This window comes from Erpetoichthys calabaricus, chromosome 2 (assembly GCF_900747795.2).
Source record: "Erpetoichthys calabaricus chromosome 2, fErpCal1.3, whole genome shotgun sequence".
Classification (NCBI taxonomy): Eukaryota; Metazoa; Chordata; class Cladistia; order Polypteriformes; family Polypteridae; genus Erpetoichthys; species Erpetoichthys calabaricus.
In genome coordinates, this window is record NC_041395.2 from 197101860 (window position 1) to 197119982 (window position 18123).

The 18123-nt window shown below is 40.4% G+C and overlaps 1 protein-coding gene across 1 annotated transcript in view; it reads right to left on the bottom strand.

The window, feature by feature from the left end:
• Positions 1–16634, bottom strand: part of plaat1 (phospholipase A and acyltransferase 1) — a 274219-nt gene extending 257585 nt beyond the window's left edge. The window contains exon 1 of the mRNA XM_051922060.1: positions 16488–16634. The gene's annotated coding sequence lies outside the window, so the exon portion shown is untranslated. The remainder of the gene's footprint in view (positions 1–16487) is intronic.
• Positions 16635–18123: the final 1489 nt, after the last annotated feature.

The following is an 18123-nucleotide window of genomic DNA, read 5'->3' on the forward strand; positions in this document are numbered from 1 at the left end:
TCCTAAACAATGTGCAAAATTTGGACATACCTACCCCAAAAGAATTATGGCTGTTATTGCAGCAAAAGGAATCCTGACAAAGTGTTAATGTGTAGGCCTTGAATACTTATATAAACACTAACTTTGGAGTTTTTCTCCTTCAGTTAAATATCTACAGAAAATGGTTTATTTTGAATTTGGAAATGTACTGTTATCCATATTACTAAACGAGAATGGTAAACCGGATGGACGCAGGGACATCCGGACATGGGCCGTGGACGCAAAAGACGTACTGCGCAGGCGCCCCCACAAAACCCCCCTTCCAAGCAACAGAAACCGGATGGAAAGCAACGTAAAATAAGAAATGAGGCGCCCATAGCACACAGAAAAAAGGAGTCAGACGCCGGCGCCGCACACAGCGCCGCACGAAGCCCATGGCACACGAAACGGAACACACACAAAGAAGAGAATTGAGACCCACGACACACAAAGCCCCCCTCCAGTAACTGAAATAAGAAATGAGGCGACGCGCCCCTAGAACACCAAAAAGAAAGGAGTCAGACGCAAGCGCCACATAGCACACGAAACGGTACGCACACAAAGAAGAGGATTCAGACCCACGACACGCAAACACCCCCTCCACTAACAGAGATAAAAAAAAGTGAGGCAACGCGCCCCTAGCACACAAAAAAAAAAAGAAGTCAGACGCGAGCGCCACACAAACCCATTGGACACGAAACGGGACAGACTACGGACATAGCACACGAAACATACACAAAAAGGAGGATTCGGACCCACGACCACACTAACATAAATAAGAAATGATACACAAAGCCCCATTACTGAACGAACCGTCCGTATTAAACATACGTCATCTGAACACATTCAAATTATGCAGCATAGGTCGATCTCATTACACTGATGCACTATTAACCGTTCAACCACAGAAAAGGCTCCATATTAACAGTGAGTGCGATCCTCCTTATTACTTATCCATATTTCTAACGCTGAAGAACAAACAAGTCATGAATTCACGATCACGGGTACAAAACGATACGGCTCGAGTGACAGGACCAAACACACGAACCCACATGAAAAAAAACAATACACGTCGGCGCCTACAATGCGCTTCTGAAACCCCGGAAGAAAAAATGTCTCGGCTCCAAAAACGCAAAGCTCAACTAACACAGTTACAGAAACGAACGCAGATGGACAGACACAATGAACGTAGACGCATGCAGCGCGCGTCTCAAAGTGCTGCATCGAAACAGGCAAGGGTTCAAAACGAAACACCTCGAGTCTCAGAGATACAAAAACGGCAGCAAAGGGACAAAATAAATAAACGCAGACGTCTACAACGCGCATCTGAAATGCCGGAAAACAAGCAGGCAAGGCTCCAAAAAGAGAAAGCTCGACTAACCGACATACAAAAACGGGCAAGGCTCAATACAAACAATGAATGCCGTAAACTGCAACGGGCTTCTCACACAGCACAGGCAAATCGATTACAGCTCCAGAATAGCACGTCCCAAATCCTGCACATACAACGACGCGCCTCTCAAACGGCACAGACAAAAGATACACGTCAAGGACATCAACGACAGACACCTGCTAAATGATTGCGCCAGTTAGCTGACAACGTGTTCAATAATGAGTCCACTATTCATGAAAATTCATTGGGATTAATGAATGTCATTTGCAATCATTGTCATTCACTTAACTTCCCTGAAGAAACAACTGGCAATACAAGTAATGAATTTACACGTTGTTGTCAAAAGGGTCAAATTACACTGCCTCCTTTACATTCATATCCTGCATATCTACAGAAGCTTCTAACTAACGAAGTACCTGAAAGTAAAAACTTTATGAACTGCATTAGATCCTACAATAGTTCATTTGCTTTTGCATCTAATGGCATCCAGTCACTTACTCAACACCATTGATAAACTTCTACAAACGTTGATGAATAATAATATTCCTTTTGAAGGAAAGGTACTTTTATTAGGAGGAGATTTTACACAGTGCTTAGCTATTGTTCCACATGCCATGCGCTCGGCTATTCTTCAGTCCACCTTAAAATACGCAGACAATTGGCATTGCTTTCAAAAGAGTTACGGAGATATTTGGAACAGCAATCTCATTACACCAAATACCCCTTTTAACACAACGAACTATATTATGTCCAAAAAATATTAATGTTGATCACATTAATAACTAGGTCATTTCATTACTTCCTGGAGAGGCACAGCTCTTTCTAAGCTCTGACAAAGTTGACTCTGATGACGACAATGACCATCTTAATTTCCCCTTAGAATATTTGAACACTATTAACCCAGCCGGATTACCACAACACAATCTTAGCCTTAAAAACGGAACAATTATCATGCTATTAAGAAACCTTAACACTAAACAGGGTAAACTTCTTACAGGATCACATGCTAACAATACTGTTCTAATTCCTACAATTGACCTTACAAGTTCTGACCTGGAATTACCTTTTACACTTAAACGGCGACAGTTCCCCATTAAACCTGCCTTTGCCATGACCATCAACAAATCACAAGGACAAACCATGGACAAAGTTGGCATCTACCTCTCTGAGCCCGTTTTTGGACATGGACAACTTTATTTGCTTCCTATATGCGTCATCTACACCTTCACACTATGCTATATCTCATTCATACATCACACTCTTTGTAATTTCACAACACCAGGGGTTGGCGAGCGAAGCGAGCAGGGGGCAGTACCCCCTAGTAGCATAAGAGTTCACATTAAAAATACTGAATTTAGTGCCAGCCCACCGCAGGGCACACACACACACCCACACACCAAGCACACACTAGGGACAATTTAGAATTGCCAATGCACTTAAACTGCATGTCTTTAGACTGTGGGAGGAAACCGGAACACCCGGAGGAAAGCCACGCAGACACGGGGAGAACATGCAAACTCCACGCAGGGAGGACCCGGGAAGCGAACCCAGGTCTCCCAACTGTGAGGCAGCAGCACTACCCACTGCGCCACCGTGCCGCCCTAATTATTTATTATATATATATAAAAAAAATTCTTTTTGCGTTTGAAATGGAAATTACGTATAACCACGTGATATGGAAATTACGTATGACCACAGAACATATTATAATACAGGAAATAATCACGTCGTTTGTGGACGCCATTTTTATTTCGTCTTTACGAATTTTATTATTTGTGTGAGAGTTATTTTACTGATATTGAAAAGAAGTAAACACAAACATGCCAATCTATCCTATAGAAGTGCACCCCGCATCGCCTTCTCCCAGCCCTCCTCTTTGGACTACAGCGCTGAGCCGTCACCCGCCAGGCACATTCTGACAGAGAAGTTGTATTTATTCGTCCACGTGACTGTTGCGGAAACTGCCACATTGTAACTTTTTTTTAGTTGTCAGTACTTGCGAATGAGTGTAATCGGCGCCACTGAAGCAGCACTCTGTTTGTAAATTGCCCTGCATGACTACTTACTGTCCCTTAAGGTGAGTTCGGGTCACTAAAACTCCGCAACATTCAAGGTTGCTTTTGTGATGAATTATTTTAAGAAGTAAATCACAGGCACATAGTGCAAGGTTGTCAGGCAGAAATTTGGACGATCACAATGTAATTTTTTATACCACAGCAGTCGTGTAGCGCCTTTCACAAGGGATCTACTACCGAGAGATTATCCAAATACATTTTAGGTGCTGTTAGTACTACTTACCTGTTGTGTTATAGCGCCTTTAAAATGTAGTTTACCCGAAACCACTCCAGTGGTGCTCAAATGTATCTTTACTTCTTAAATGTTAATGTTTTACTGTTTAATAACTTATAGACGACTTTTTTTTTTTTTCCCCTTGCACTAAGTGAGCGAAGCCACTGGGTTATCAGCTAGTATATATATATAATCTTATATATAGTACATTCAGAAAGTATTCACAGCGCATCACTTTTTCCACATTTTGTTATGTTACAGCTTTATTCCAAAATGGATTAAATTCATTTTTTTCCTCAGAATTCTGCACACAACACCCCATAATGACAACGTGAAAAAAGTTTACTTGAGGTTTTTGCAAATTTATTAAAATTAAAAAAACTGAAAAATCACATGTACATAAGTATTCACAGCCTTTGCTCAATACTTTGTCGATGCACCTTTGGCAGCAATTACAGCCTCAAGTCTTGTTGAATATGATGCCACAAGCTTGGCACACCTATCCTTGGCCAGTTTCGCCCATTCCTCTTTGCAGCACCTCTCAAGCTCCATCGGGTTGGATGGGAAGCATCGGTGCACAGCCATTTTAAGATCTCTCCAGAGATGTTCAATCGGATTCAAGTCTGGGCTCTGGCTGAGCCACTCAAGGACATTCACAGAGTTGTCCTGAAGCCACTGCTTTGATATCTTGGCTGTGTGCTTAGCGTCGTTGTCCTGCTGAAGGATGAACCGTCGCCCCAGTCTGAGGTCAAGAGCGCTCTGGAGCAGGTTTTCATCCAGGATATCTCTGTACATTGCTGCAGTCATCATTCCCTTTATCCTGACTAGTCTCCCAGTTCCTGCCGCTGAAAAACATCCCCACAGCATGATGCTGCCACCACCATGCTTCACTGTAGGGATGGTGCCAGGTTTCCTCCAAACATGACGCCTGGCATTCACACCAAAGAGTTCAATCTTTGTCTCATCAGACCAGAGAATTTTCTTTCTCATGGTCCGAGAGTCCTTCAGGTGCCTTTTGGCAAACTCCAGGCAGGCTGCCATGTGCCTTTTACTAAGGAGTGGCTTTCGTCTGGCCACTCTACCATACAGGCCTGATTGGTGGATTGCTGCAGAGATGGTTGTCCTTATGGAAGGTTCTCCTCTCTCCACAGAGGACCTCTGGAGCTCTGACAGAGTGACCATCGGGTTCTTGGTCACCTCCCTGACTAAGGCCCTTCTCCCCCGATCGTTCAGTTTAGATGGCCGGCCAGCTCTGGGAAGAGTCCTGGTGGTTTCGAACTTCTTCCACTTACGGATGATGGAGGCCACTGTGCTCATTGGGACCTTCAAAGCAGCAGAAATTTTTCTGTAGCCTTCCCCAGATATGTGCCTCGAGACAATCCTGTTTCGGAGGTCTACAGACAATTCCTTTGACTTCATGCTTGGTTTGTGCTCTGACATGAACTGTCAACTGTGGGACCTTATATAGACTGGTGTGTGCCTTTCCAAATCATGTCCAATCAACTGAATTTACCACAGGTGGACTCCAATTAAGCTGCAGAAACATCTCAAGGATGATCAGGGGAAACAGGATGCACCTGAGCTCAATTTCGAGCTTCACGGCAAAGGCTGTGAATACTTATGTACATGTGCTTTCTCAATTTTTTTATTTTTAATAAATTTGCAAAAACCTCAAGTAAACTTTTTCACGTTGTCATTATGGGGTGTTGTGTGTAGAATTCTGAGGAAAAAAAATGAATTTAATCCATTTTGGAATAAGGCTGTAACATAACAAAATGTGGAAAAAGTGACGCGCTGTGAATACTTTTGGATGCACTTTATATCTAGTCTGACCGCGTGACCTTTCACTTCAGCCATGTGTGCGCCTGGGAGTCTTTTCCGTAGCCTGCTACAGGAAGGTACTCTGTTGACCATTGGCATTGGTTTTGCTCCCTGCTATTCGTTTCGCTCCTTCCTATTTTCGTTATACTGCGACAGTTGTTTCCTAATCCTTTGTTATAAAATGAACGACATTATCCCTAATTTCCGCCAAATACTGCCTGTTATCTTCTGCGGTTCTCGAGCTCTCACCGTTGCCTCTTCCATCAACAAACACAAGCTGTGGAACGAAATGAAAGTCCTAAAACTCACAAAAAATATGAGAGCTCTCGAAAGTGAAACTCAATTTGTTCAATGGCTTCTTCAAGTTTGGGAAGGTAAAACTAGAGACATGGCAGAGCTACCTTCTCAGTGTTTACCACAACAACAAGACCCAGTTGCTCAACTTTACGGTTATATTAATTTCTCAACTGTGACTCCCCAAGAACTTGCTACAAGACCAATACTGAACATCACAAATGACAATTCTCTACATATTAACAACAAAGTTCTTGATTTTATACAAAGTGAAAAAGTGACCTTCAAGAGTGTAGATACAGTAGTCAGTGACGATCCTAATAATCAACTAACGTACCCACAGGAGTTTTTACACACCCTCACACCAATTGGCATGCCTTCCCTTATCCTTCATCTGAAGGTAGGAGCTGTAGTTATGCTCCTCCGAAATATTATGCCATCAAAAGGTCTTTGCAACTGAGCAAGACTCATCATTACCCGAATACATACAAATATTATTCAGTGCAAACTGATCGCTATCCAAAATTCTGAAACAATTTTCATTCCCAGAGTCTCTCTCCTTCCTTCCGACATCAATCTCCCTTTTAAATTTAAATGCACACAATTCCCACTCAGACTCGCCTTCTCCATGACTATCAACAAGTCCCAAGGACAGACGCTTGCAAAGATTTGCATTAATCTACAACAACCAGTCTTCAGCCACGGTCAGTTGTACATGGCTTTTTCTAGGGTTAGATCTTTTGACTCATAATCTGTCGTCTCCACCAAAACACCTATTCACAACTCCGTCTTTCAAGAAGTATTTATTTCTTCTTGATTTCTGAATTTCTTTCTCACCGTTTTCCGTTCCTTTTCTTACACCGTAAGAAATATACAGGTGCTGGTCATAAAATTAGAATATCATGACAAAGTTGATTTATTTCAGTTATTCCATTCAAAAAGTGAAACTTGTATATTAGATTCATTCATTACACACAGACTGATGTATTTCAAATGTTTACTTCTTTTAATGTTGATGATTATAACTGACAACTAATGAAAGTCCCAAATTCAGTATCTCGGAAAATTAGAATATTGTGAAAAGGTTCAATATTGAAGACACCAGGTGCCGCACTCTAATCAGCTAATTAACTCAAAACACCTGCAAAAGCCTTTAAATGGTCTCTCAGTCTAGTTCTGTAGGCTACACAATCATGGGGAAGACTGCTGACTTGACAGTTGTCCAAAAGACGACCATTGACACCTTGCACAAGGAGGGCAAGACACAAAAGGTCATTGCTAAAGAGGCCGGCTGTTCACGGAGCTCTGTGTCCAAGCACATTAATAGAGAGGCGAAGGGAAGGACAAGATGTGGTAGAAAAAAGTGTACAAGCAATAGGGATAACCGCACCCTGGAGAGGATTGTGAAACAAAACCCATTCAAAAATGTGGGGGAGATTCACAAAGAGTGGACTGCAGCTGGAGTCAGTGCTCCAAGAACCACCATGCACAGACGTATGCAAGACATGGGTTTCAGCTGTCGCATTCCTTGTGTCAAGCCACTCTTGAACAAGAGACAGCGTCAGAAGAGTCTCGCCTGGGCTAAAGACAAAAAGGACTGGACTGCTGCTGAGTGGTCCAAAGTTATGTTCTCTGATGAAAGTAAATTTTGCATTTCCTTTGGAAATCAAAGTCCCAGAGTCTGGAGGAAGAGAGGAGAGGCACAGAATCCACGTTGCATGAGGTCCAGTGTAAAGTTTCCACAGTCAGTGATGGTTTGGGGTGCCATGTCATCTGCTGGTGTTGGTCCATTGTGTTTTCTGAGGTCCAAGGTCAACGCAGCCGTCTACCAGGAAGTTTTAGAGCACTTCATGCTTCCTGCTGCTGACGAACTTTATGGCGATGCAGATTTAATTTTCCAACAGGACCTGGCACCTGCACACAGTGCCAAAGCTACCAGTACCTGGTTTAAGGACCATGGTATCCCTGTTCTTGATTGAACAGCAAACTCGCCTGACCTTAACCCCATAGAAAATCTATGGGGTATTGTGAAGAGGAAGATGCAATACGCCAGACCCAACAATTCAGAAGAGCTGAAGGCCACTATCAGAGAAACATGGGCTCTCATAACACCTGAGCAGTGCCACAGACTGATCGACTCCATGCTACGCCGCATTACTGCAGTAATCCAGGCCAAAGGAGCCCCAACTAAATATTGAGTGCTGTACATGCTCATACATTTCATGTTCATACCTTTCAGTTGGCCAACATTTCTAAAAATCCTTTTTTTGCATTGGTCGTAATTGACATTCTAATTTTCCGAGATACTGAATTTGGGACTTTCATTAGTTGTCAGTTATAATCATCAACATTAAAAGAAATAAACATTTGAAATACATCAGTCTGTGTGTAATGAATGAATCTAATATACAAGTTTCACTTTTTGAATGGAATTAATGAAATAAATCAACTTTGTCATGATATTCTAATTTTATGACCAGCATCTGTATATAAACAGGAGTGGGAAAAACTAGGTTCAGTTGTGAGTACACAAAACAGGATTTATTCTTGCATTATTATTTATTGTATTCTTTATTTGTATTATTTGTCTTCTTAAAGTTAGTAAAGCAATTGTAATAATCATAACCTGCATGTCTTTTTTCCATACAAACCTACTTTTGCCTACCCCTGTATATAAATATACAGTATATTCATAGGCCTGAATTGTAATATGATTATTTGGATAGTTACTTGCCAGGTAACACTTGTGGCTGGTCAGCAGTCGGCAAACATTTACTACGTCCTCTATGTTGCAAGAACCAAATCATAGATATGCGACACAGTACCTGCCAAATATTACAAAGAGTACAAAACATGTGTTTCACCCTAGTTGGGGCTCATCTGGGGATCAAACCTCAGACGTCAGCACATCAGGTTGGACTTATGTACACCTAAGAAACCAATGGAAAAATATCAACTCTTTTCTATATAACCCATTGTAAACACCAGAGCTGTGCTCTCTATATGCTCTCTCTCCTCTAAGCCTGGCCATAACTGTGCTCCATATAGCAGGACCTTCAGGGTCTTGTCATAGAAGGTCTCCCACATCACATTAGGTTTGGCAACTGCACCCAAGTTCCTCATTCATGAGTGCAAACTCATTGGACCTGGCCAGACTGGTTTCTAGTCTCTTTTTCTTAGTAGGTGGTAGCCTAATGAAGCAAAGCTGGATCTTCAGAGCAGCAACAAGTCTGTGGTCAGAATTCACAAACTGGGCACTTCTACAGACCCTGCGGTTTTGTAGGGGACTCCAGTATCCACCCATGAAGACGTATTTGATTTCCTTCACTGCACCACCAGTATTGGAGTACCAACTCCAACTATGTGACTCAGGAAGCTGGAACCAGGATCCAGAGATCCACAGCACCCTGACCTTTAGCAAAGTCAAGGAAAATGGAGCACCACAGTTGCCAAAATCATGGGGACTGAGACCATCCTCATAGCTTGCTCTGTCAGCGCCAGTGGTCACATTGAAGTCACCCATAACCAGAACAGTGCAACCTTGCGGGCACCCATAAACCAAGAGAAGTTGCAAAAAAAAATGTCTCCTTCATCGAGATATCAGTCACCGCGGTCAGAGCATACACTGAGACAACAGACAACAGTGCCTTAATCAGAGTCAAATAATATGCTCGTTGAAAGAAGTGACATCAGACACCATCGGATGGAGATGATCCGCCACAGCAACAGCTACTCCCTGAGTATGACAGCCATCAGAGTGACCAGACCAATAAAAGTGTACCCACCTACAAACATCTGGCCAGTCTCAGGTCTGCATACCTCAGAGAACCCCACCACTCAAATGCAGAATTTATGAAGCTCCTCCAAAAGCAGAGGAAGTGCGCCCCCCTGGGTTGGAGCAGTGCCTCGGATTCCCGCAGAGCTCCATGGGACTTGGAGTTGCGTGCAGCCCTGTTGGGTCCCACAGGCACCGCCAGGGGGTGCTGTACTTGGGACTCCTGAGCCCACATGGGCGGCATATTCGTCACACCCGGAAGTGCAGCCAGAACTCGGCTATCAAACACCTGGAGGATTCCAGGTGGACTATAAAGGAAGTCAGCGACCACCACTCAGAGGCCAGAGTCGGGAGGAGGAGGACAAAGCTTGCGGAGGAGTGGTGGTAGGAGAAAGGAGTGACTATAAAGGAAGTCCGCGACCACCACTCAGAGGCCACAGTCGGGAGGAGGAGGACAAACCTTGTAGAGGAGTGGTGGTAGGAGAAAGGAGTGTTTTTGGATTGCTTAGTGTACTGTGTTTGGGACTGTGTTGTGGCTGGAGGGATTACGGGGAAGACGTTCACTCCAGCTGAGGAAAAATAAATATTTGTTTTACACGTGCCTCCTTGTCAATCTGTGTCAGGTCGGGCACAATATAACGCCTTTTCTTACACCATACACATTAAATAAAGGAGTTATGATTAACACCAACCTTTTGTGGAACCTGTGCCGAACATGAACAGCATATAGATGTTGTGCCCCAGTCTTCCAATCAGAAAGAAAAAACAGTATCTAATATCAAGTCTGTCTCTTTGTTAAAATGTTTCAGGGGAATAATTCTGCTAAAGACAGAGCTGTGTTTCTAGATATTGAAGAATGTCATGAAGTTCCAGGAACATGCTGTCCTCTGGTGATCTATTAACCCTGCAGGTAAACTGGTAAATATTGAGGTTAATTAGACAGGAAGTTGATGAGTTGTTGAAATGCTTTCATTATGACAGATGTTAAAGAGACAGGTCAATAGCCACCAAAACACTGCAAGACTTCCTACATTACTGTATATCTTGTAAAAATAGAAATTCACTAGAGCAAAATTCAAATATACTTGTGGGAACAAAATCAGATGATGATGCTTTCCTGCTGGTGTGTGTTGAGAAGGCACTTTATACTACTGTCCTGGATGATAAAGGACAGCTGAAGGTACACAGACCTGCAGAAAATGTCCTAAAGTTAACAGAAAGCAAAAAGAGCGATGTTAAAGGAAATGGATGGTAAAAATATTTTTGGTAGGAGAAGTGACAAGAAAGTTGTAAAATGGCTTTTCAGAACAAGTTTACTTTCTGTCCACTGTGCCAGTAATGGTTACCCTGTAACTTCTTACTCTGTACTGATACATGTGCTTCAGTTACCTGAATAACTACAAGTTTAATCAGTGAAGAAGCAATTTAATTTGACACATAAAAGCATGAAACACAACCTCATATATTCTGCATTTCAGCACTCACTTTGAACAACTGTGTCTAGCAGAGCACATTATTAGCTTCACGGGTTGACAAAGTTAAATGCTGGGAAATGTACTATGGAAAGGCAACATTAAAATGACATTAATGACATCAAAAACCAACCACAAAACAAATAATGTTATACTTGTCTTGTAAAATAGATTTTTTAGTTTACTCCATCCATGTCAGGTACAACTGGCAAAGCTCTACTACATGAATATGGGAAGGGTACATTTTCTTGTAGTGGTCAGGACATACTCTCTCTTTCACTCTGTGTTAGCCAAAGTCCTTGTCCAAGTATTGTTAAACGTCTGGAGGGTGGAAAGTCATGAAGGGATAAAACTGAAAAATCCCATGGATTAGCAGGTCAGTGGTGGTGGTGCTCCACCACTCCAACACATTACAGTGGCTGCAATATATTGAGTTGATGCTAGAGAGCACCACACAGTACTACATTACTTTCTCATGGACTTTTGTAGCACAGTGATGAAAGCAAAAAGCAAGCAATGTAATATAACCTGGCTATTTATATGACTGCAAAACTGATTAAATACACAGATCACAGTGAGGCAGAGAACACTGATTGATTTTCACTGCTGACATTTATGAGTATTAACCTTTAAAAAATGATTATGGGAATAACAACTTTTTCCTGCCAAAGTTTCACGTGTTCAGGGGTTTCAATACTAAGAAACATTTCTGGGCTATTTTAAGTCTTCCCTGCTTATGGAAATAAGTACAATTTTATTTTATTACTGTTTTTGCAACACCATTTTGTCTGTGGGTACCCCCATGTTGTGAGTTTCATTGTCAGGACACCATTTTCGGGTTGTGAAGTTTTAAATGCCATCACTGCAACACTTTAAATACTAGCATGATAGGTAGCTTATCGTCCATGAAAATAAAGAGCTTTATGCACATTTCTTTTTGATTTTTTGTTTCTGATATCTTTAGATTTCCCCTTCAACTGCACCTTTTTATTTTTGTTTTGGCAACAGAAAACTTGTTTTGGTTACTTCTGGCTTTTTGACACTCATTCATCTCCTGGTCTGTTACTATCATTCCTTCTCCTTCCACCTTTGGGCAGACCACTGCCTACAACAATGCAGTAATGATCATGTGAAATTGATCATTGCAGTCTACATATCTCACAAGATCACTCAGTGTGGAAAAACAGTTGTATCTGAAGACAAGACGCCTGATGAATATCAAGTGCCACAAAATACATTGTCATAATCTGACTTGCTACCAGATTATTACTTTATATTATTATTAAATTAACAGAGACTTTAATACAAGGCAGCTTATAAAAGAACACCACAATGCATGTAATTTGATTAATTAGAAAGTACACATTTACCAAGTAACAGAACAAAATTTAAAGTTATAAGCATAAATGTGAGGTACTATTGTATAGCTCATCCCAAGGCTAGATAACAAAATAGAACTGAAACAACATCAAAGATGTTTGCTGGCTGACAGGGTCAGTATAGGTGTAAAGGAGCAAAAAGTCTACGACATTCCAAGATACTTTTAAAATAGATGACTCCTCAAAAGGCGCCTGAACATTGGTAGTTGGATAGTAGTGCAGATAGTCTTGGGAGGCTTATTCCACTGCTTCAGAGTGAGAATGGAGAACTATCTTGCAGTTTATCATGATTTCTTGAAGTAACATGTGGAGCTGTTGACAAGCAGAACCATACAAGAACCTGTAGATCAAGACAAGAGTTTTAAATTGGGTTCTAGCTATAACTGAAAGCCATGTGAAAGAGTGAATCAAAGGATGAATGGGTGAAATAAAGAAAAGAGAAAATACAGCTGAGCAGCTGGAGTCTGCGAGAGCTGGAGATATCTGATAGCAGTTGTTTGAAAATCTTCCATAACATAATAGTAATACAACCGGAAAGGAAAAATAGCCTCAAGGAAGACATATGTGAAGTGTGAGAAACGGTTGAATTTTATGAAAGAAAGAAAGAAAGAAAGAAAGAAAGAAAGAAAGAAAGAAAGAAAGAAAGAAAGAAAGAAAGAAAGAAAGAAAGAAAGAAAGAAAGAAAGAAAGAAAGAAATCACATTATTCAGTCAGGGAAGAAATGTGCCAATTGAAAGAGAGAGAACCATCCAGGATCACACCAAGGTCCAAACAGGATGACACCCATCAAGGGGAATGTTTAGAGAAAAATCTTTGGATGAAAAAGCAAGACGCAAGTAGAAGATATTGAATTTGGAGTAGTTAACATTAGGATGATGTTCATTCATCCATCATAAGAAGGTAAAAGGGGCAGTTGGATATCTATCTGTTGTCTGAAACCTTTGGGATTAAAAATTAAAATGACAAAAAGAAATGTGCATCACCTTTTCCAAGGTGGTAGAAGAGACTATAAGAAGAAATACGTGTTTAGGAAATGACTGTAGACAAAAGAAGTAGGACTGTTACTTATTCCTTGAAGCATACCTAAGGAGAGCTTCAAGGAGGACAGATCAATTGACCATGAAAAACAGAAAGCCCAGTCAGAAAGTTCGGATTTGAACAAGTCCAAAGCAGAATCTGCAAGGAACATGCAAGAAGGGAGTTGTACATGTTGCCAAATGCTAATAAAATGTGAAGGAGGATAAAGACACTAGAGAGAGTAGCAGAATGAAGAGTATGTGTTACTTAATGCAGAACAACCTTTGTGAAATGACCTTTGCAAAACCAGAATAAAGAGGACTTCAGAACTTGTTATCCAAGAGAAATAAAGAGAGTTGTCTGTAAACTACAAGGATGTGCTCCAGTGTTCAAAAACAGAAGAGAGACAGGACAGTCTTACTTGCTGATGGGCCAATAGGGGGCCCATTTTGTTAACTAGCAAATCACATATTTGTGTTGCGTCTATCACCAGTTTAGTGATATATATTTTACACACAATGTTCTCAAGGTGCAATTACCATTGACAATCACCTACTTCTTTATGTGGATTTTCCGCCCACATTGTGCTAAACACAAACTACAGGTATAGACTGAGCACTGAGATCAGACTTAGGCTTACATTGTCATTAATACTTCAACCTCACTTCAGATACTATCAAACAACAAGCAAGCCCACTCACTTCATTAATGGTAAGGAAAACAACCAAATTTGTAAGTGGAACAGATCTTTAACAATTAATTTCAAGATTTATGAAAGTAAGCACTTAAGTGGAGAAAAAAGGAGAAACTATCCAAAAGACATGAGTGTCAGATTAAATGGCGACACTAAATTGTATTTTTTAGAAATGATTGTGAGCATATGCATAATACTGTCCTACCAGTGTCCAATGTTGCTGGAAAAGGGCTCCAGCTCTCCGTAGCTTTTAAATTTGGATTAAGCAGACTTAATTAATTGTGAGTGAAGTTATGAAAGTTCATTAGGAAAGTTTTACATGATTATTTAACTATTAAAAAAATAATGCTAATGCACTTCATAATTTATTCTGTACTTTCAAAGCTAAATAATAATTATAGAAACTATCTAAAGTAATTAAGAAAAATGACAAAAAAATCTTGAATGCATTAATATTCACCCTGCCATTGTGAGAGAAAGCCTGATGAGCTGAAAAAACAAATTGTTTTAATGAGAAACAGAATCAGGACAGTATTGGGCTTTGCTTGACTATCACTGTAGTTCAACTGTCGAACACCTCTGAATGAAATTTGGAGCAAAAAGCAAAAAGTACTGAATATTGCTTGAAGAATTAGCATAAATATATTAAGAGACACAACCTTCAATCTCAGGTTGTTTCCATTTGAACATGCTCCTGTTTCTTGTAAGAGAGCATTTTCCGGTTTATTGTAATGATGTTTAGTCAAAATACGGAGGTTTGGGATTTTGTGTACATGACTGGACATTTGGATTATGCAACACGAGTAACCCGAAATTTTTTCATGGATGTTTTCACTGCAGTTGCTACTCTGGTTGTTGAAGCTGGATCTCCATTGAAGCACAATGTATCAGGAATTTAGTTTTATCCATTTTCAATAAAAACATGAGGTTTTATGTATTTTTGGGTGGAGTACTCCATTAATGGACAGGCTGAGCAATGAAGAGGTTAAAAGTAGGGCAGAAGTTGTATAACAATGATCGAAAGAATATAGAGAAGCCCTGTCATAGGAGGAAGGTCCAAGGGAAACCATGCTAAGGTGGGGGTACTGTATGTGGAGGGATAAGATGGAGAAGGAACTGAGCAAGGGGATAGTGGCAAGAAAAAAAAAAGAAGAATACATCCACTGACAAACTTCAACACAATTTGTAAGTCCAATTCGAATTTAAACAGGAAGGTAATGTATTATTAAAGAAGTCATAGGATTAAAGATTGGGCAAAGTTTTAGCAAATGAACCTTGATTATTTAATGCAATATGTTTTATTTGAATTAATTTGTTAACATCACTTTTAAACTGTTCTAGCCACTTTGTTAGAATATATTACACTACAATGTCAATTAAAGAAAATTAATACTAAGGCCAGTAAGGGGGATATGTACATGTAGTAATATTATAGTATGCCTTCAAAGATAGAAATATGAAATCTAAGTGGAGAGACTTTCAATTCAATCACCCCCTATTCAGCAAAAAGCAGGCACAGAAAATACAACTATCAACCTCAAATTTCTGTAACACTACAGTGCACTAAGGTAACATTATTACAAATATCACAACATAAACACCCTAAAGGAAAAAAATATATACAGAGTCCGCAATAAGAAAGTTAGTATAAAAGTAGCGTGTCATTTGAGGGAAATCTATCACAACCGACTTACTTTCTTTTAAAATATATTCCAACCACATGATACATACTCTCCATTGAACAAAGAAAAGTGTAATCCCGATATGAAAAGCAAAATTGTGAAATTAAAATTACACTTGGAGATCTGAATTCGGAAGTATGACTTTTAAAAATGGTACATAATGGGTAGTGACCGAAAGAACGAGATCGCGAATACTAGTGGCTGAAATGAGTTTCCTCCGTAGGGTGTCTGGGCTTTCCCTTAAAGATAAGAGTGAGAAGCTCAGTCATCCGGGGGGGGGGCTCAGAGTAGAGCCGCTGCTCCTCCGCATCGAGAGGAGTCAGATGAGGTGGCTCGGGCATCTGATCAGGATGCCTCCTGGACGCCTCCCCGGTGAGGTGTTCCAGGCACGTCTAACCGGGAGGAGGCCCCGGGGAAGACCCAGGACACACTGGAGGGACTATGTCTCTAGGCTGGCCTGGGAACGCCTTGGAATTCTCCCGGAAGAGCTAGAAGAAGTGGCAGGGGAGAGGGAAGTCTGGGCATCTCTGCTCTGCCCCCGCGACCCGATCTCGGATAAGCGGAAGAGGACGGATGGACTTTTAAAAATTGAAAAGTTCCAGTTTCTTTATGTGTTAACACCTCATTGCCTAGGACTTTGTAAAAATACATACTTGAGTCAGGCTGTAAAGTTCACTCCTAAACGCTGTTGTCTTTCCGAGGGACCTCGTGGATATGTAGTTTCTGTAAGTAAAGGCACTGCACGCACTTCAGACTTTATAAATGGGGCGTGCACATATACTTGGGAGTTAGGGCCGGTTTAGGCTTTCAGACTTGCCCCTGTAACGCAACCGGAAATTAGGAGGTGGGAGTCGCGCAATAATATCTACTGCGAGTCGCGGGGAGACAGCCAATGAGAGTAGGCAAAGGCAATTGTATCCGGCTGCAGGCAATTGTATCCGGCTGCAGGTCGCAGACTCGGCCTTCCACGCCCCCGGCCTTCCGCGCCTCCTGCCTTCCACACTACGCCCCCAGCATTCGTGTCCGTCCTCTGTAACATCGGTTTCGTTGAAAAACTAGTAACGTTGATTTACCATGTAACCCTAAAAGACGATATTAATATGACTTCCTGCAATCACGAGGCAAGAATCCGAGTTTCTCTTTATGGTATTACTGTCGTGTTTACTTTTAGAAACAAAAAACAGTTTTATAATTTATGAGTCAGGATTCGATAGTTAAAAGAAAGGGCATAACATATTTTTAGATTAAGGAAACCCCATACTAAATTTGAATGTGGATGCTCTAACTGCTATTATAGTGAATTCTATCATTCAAAATATTTGAAATTATTTTTATGGTACTTTTGTACTAAACGGCATGTCTGACATTATTTCTGGAACCTCGTTCAATAAAGGAAAATTACGTTAATGACATTAATTTATTATGTTACAAAATAAATGATGATCAATAACACAACAAAGCAATCAACAGGCATGAAAATGAAGGTCTAAACTTTCGAGTTTAAAAGAAACTTTTAAAATTGTTTATATTGAACAATTTTTTAAATGATCCAGCTTACTAATACAGTTCATACCTTCATTTCCATTGTTTGTCTTGAATTGTGTTTTCTTAATTTTGTTCTTCGCTGCTGCTATAATGTTGATAAATTTCAAGTGGAGTTATTAAACTTTCAAACGTTTACCTGGTTTTTAATTTTAATGCATAATTGTTCTCCCTGGGACCCTAACGTATAAATATGTACTTATCAAAAAAAGTGAAGCAAATATCTCAAATTGCTTAATAGATATTATATCGTTTGTTTTTCTAAAGAAATGCAAACATTTGCATTATTGAAAGTTGCACTTCCATAAACCGTCGTTTTTATTTATTTTGGAACTGAACTAACAGATTTTAAGCTTAACTTTAAAAATGTTTCGTTTGGGTCGATACAATAATTACAAATCAATTTTTTAGTGATTTTATATCATTTAATCGCCATATACAATTTCTTGTATTAGGAATTTGTCATTTGTTGCATACCCTAACTTACTCTCCAAACGGAGGTTTACTTTTTTGTAAATAAGATTACAGTAATCCCTCCTCCATCGCGGGGGTTGCGTTCCAGAGTCACCCGCGAAATAGGAAAATCCGCGAAGTAGAAACCATATGTTTATATGGTTATTTTTAGAATGTCATGCTTGGGTCACAGATTTGCGCAGAAACACAGAAGGTTGTAGAGAGGCAGGAACGTTATTCAAACACTGCAGACAAACATTTGTCTCTTTTTCAAAAGTTTAAACTGTGCTCCAT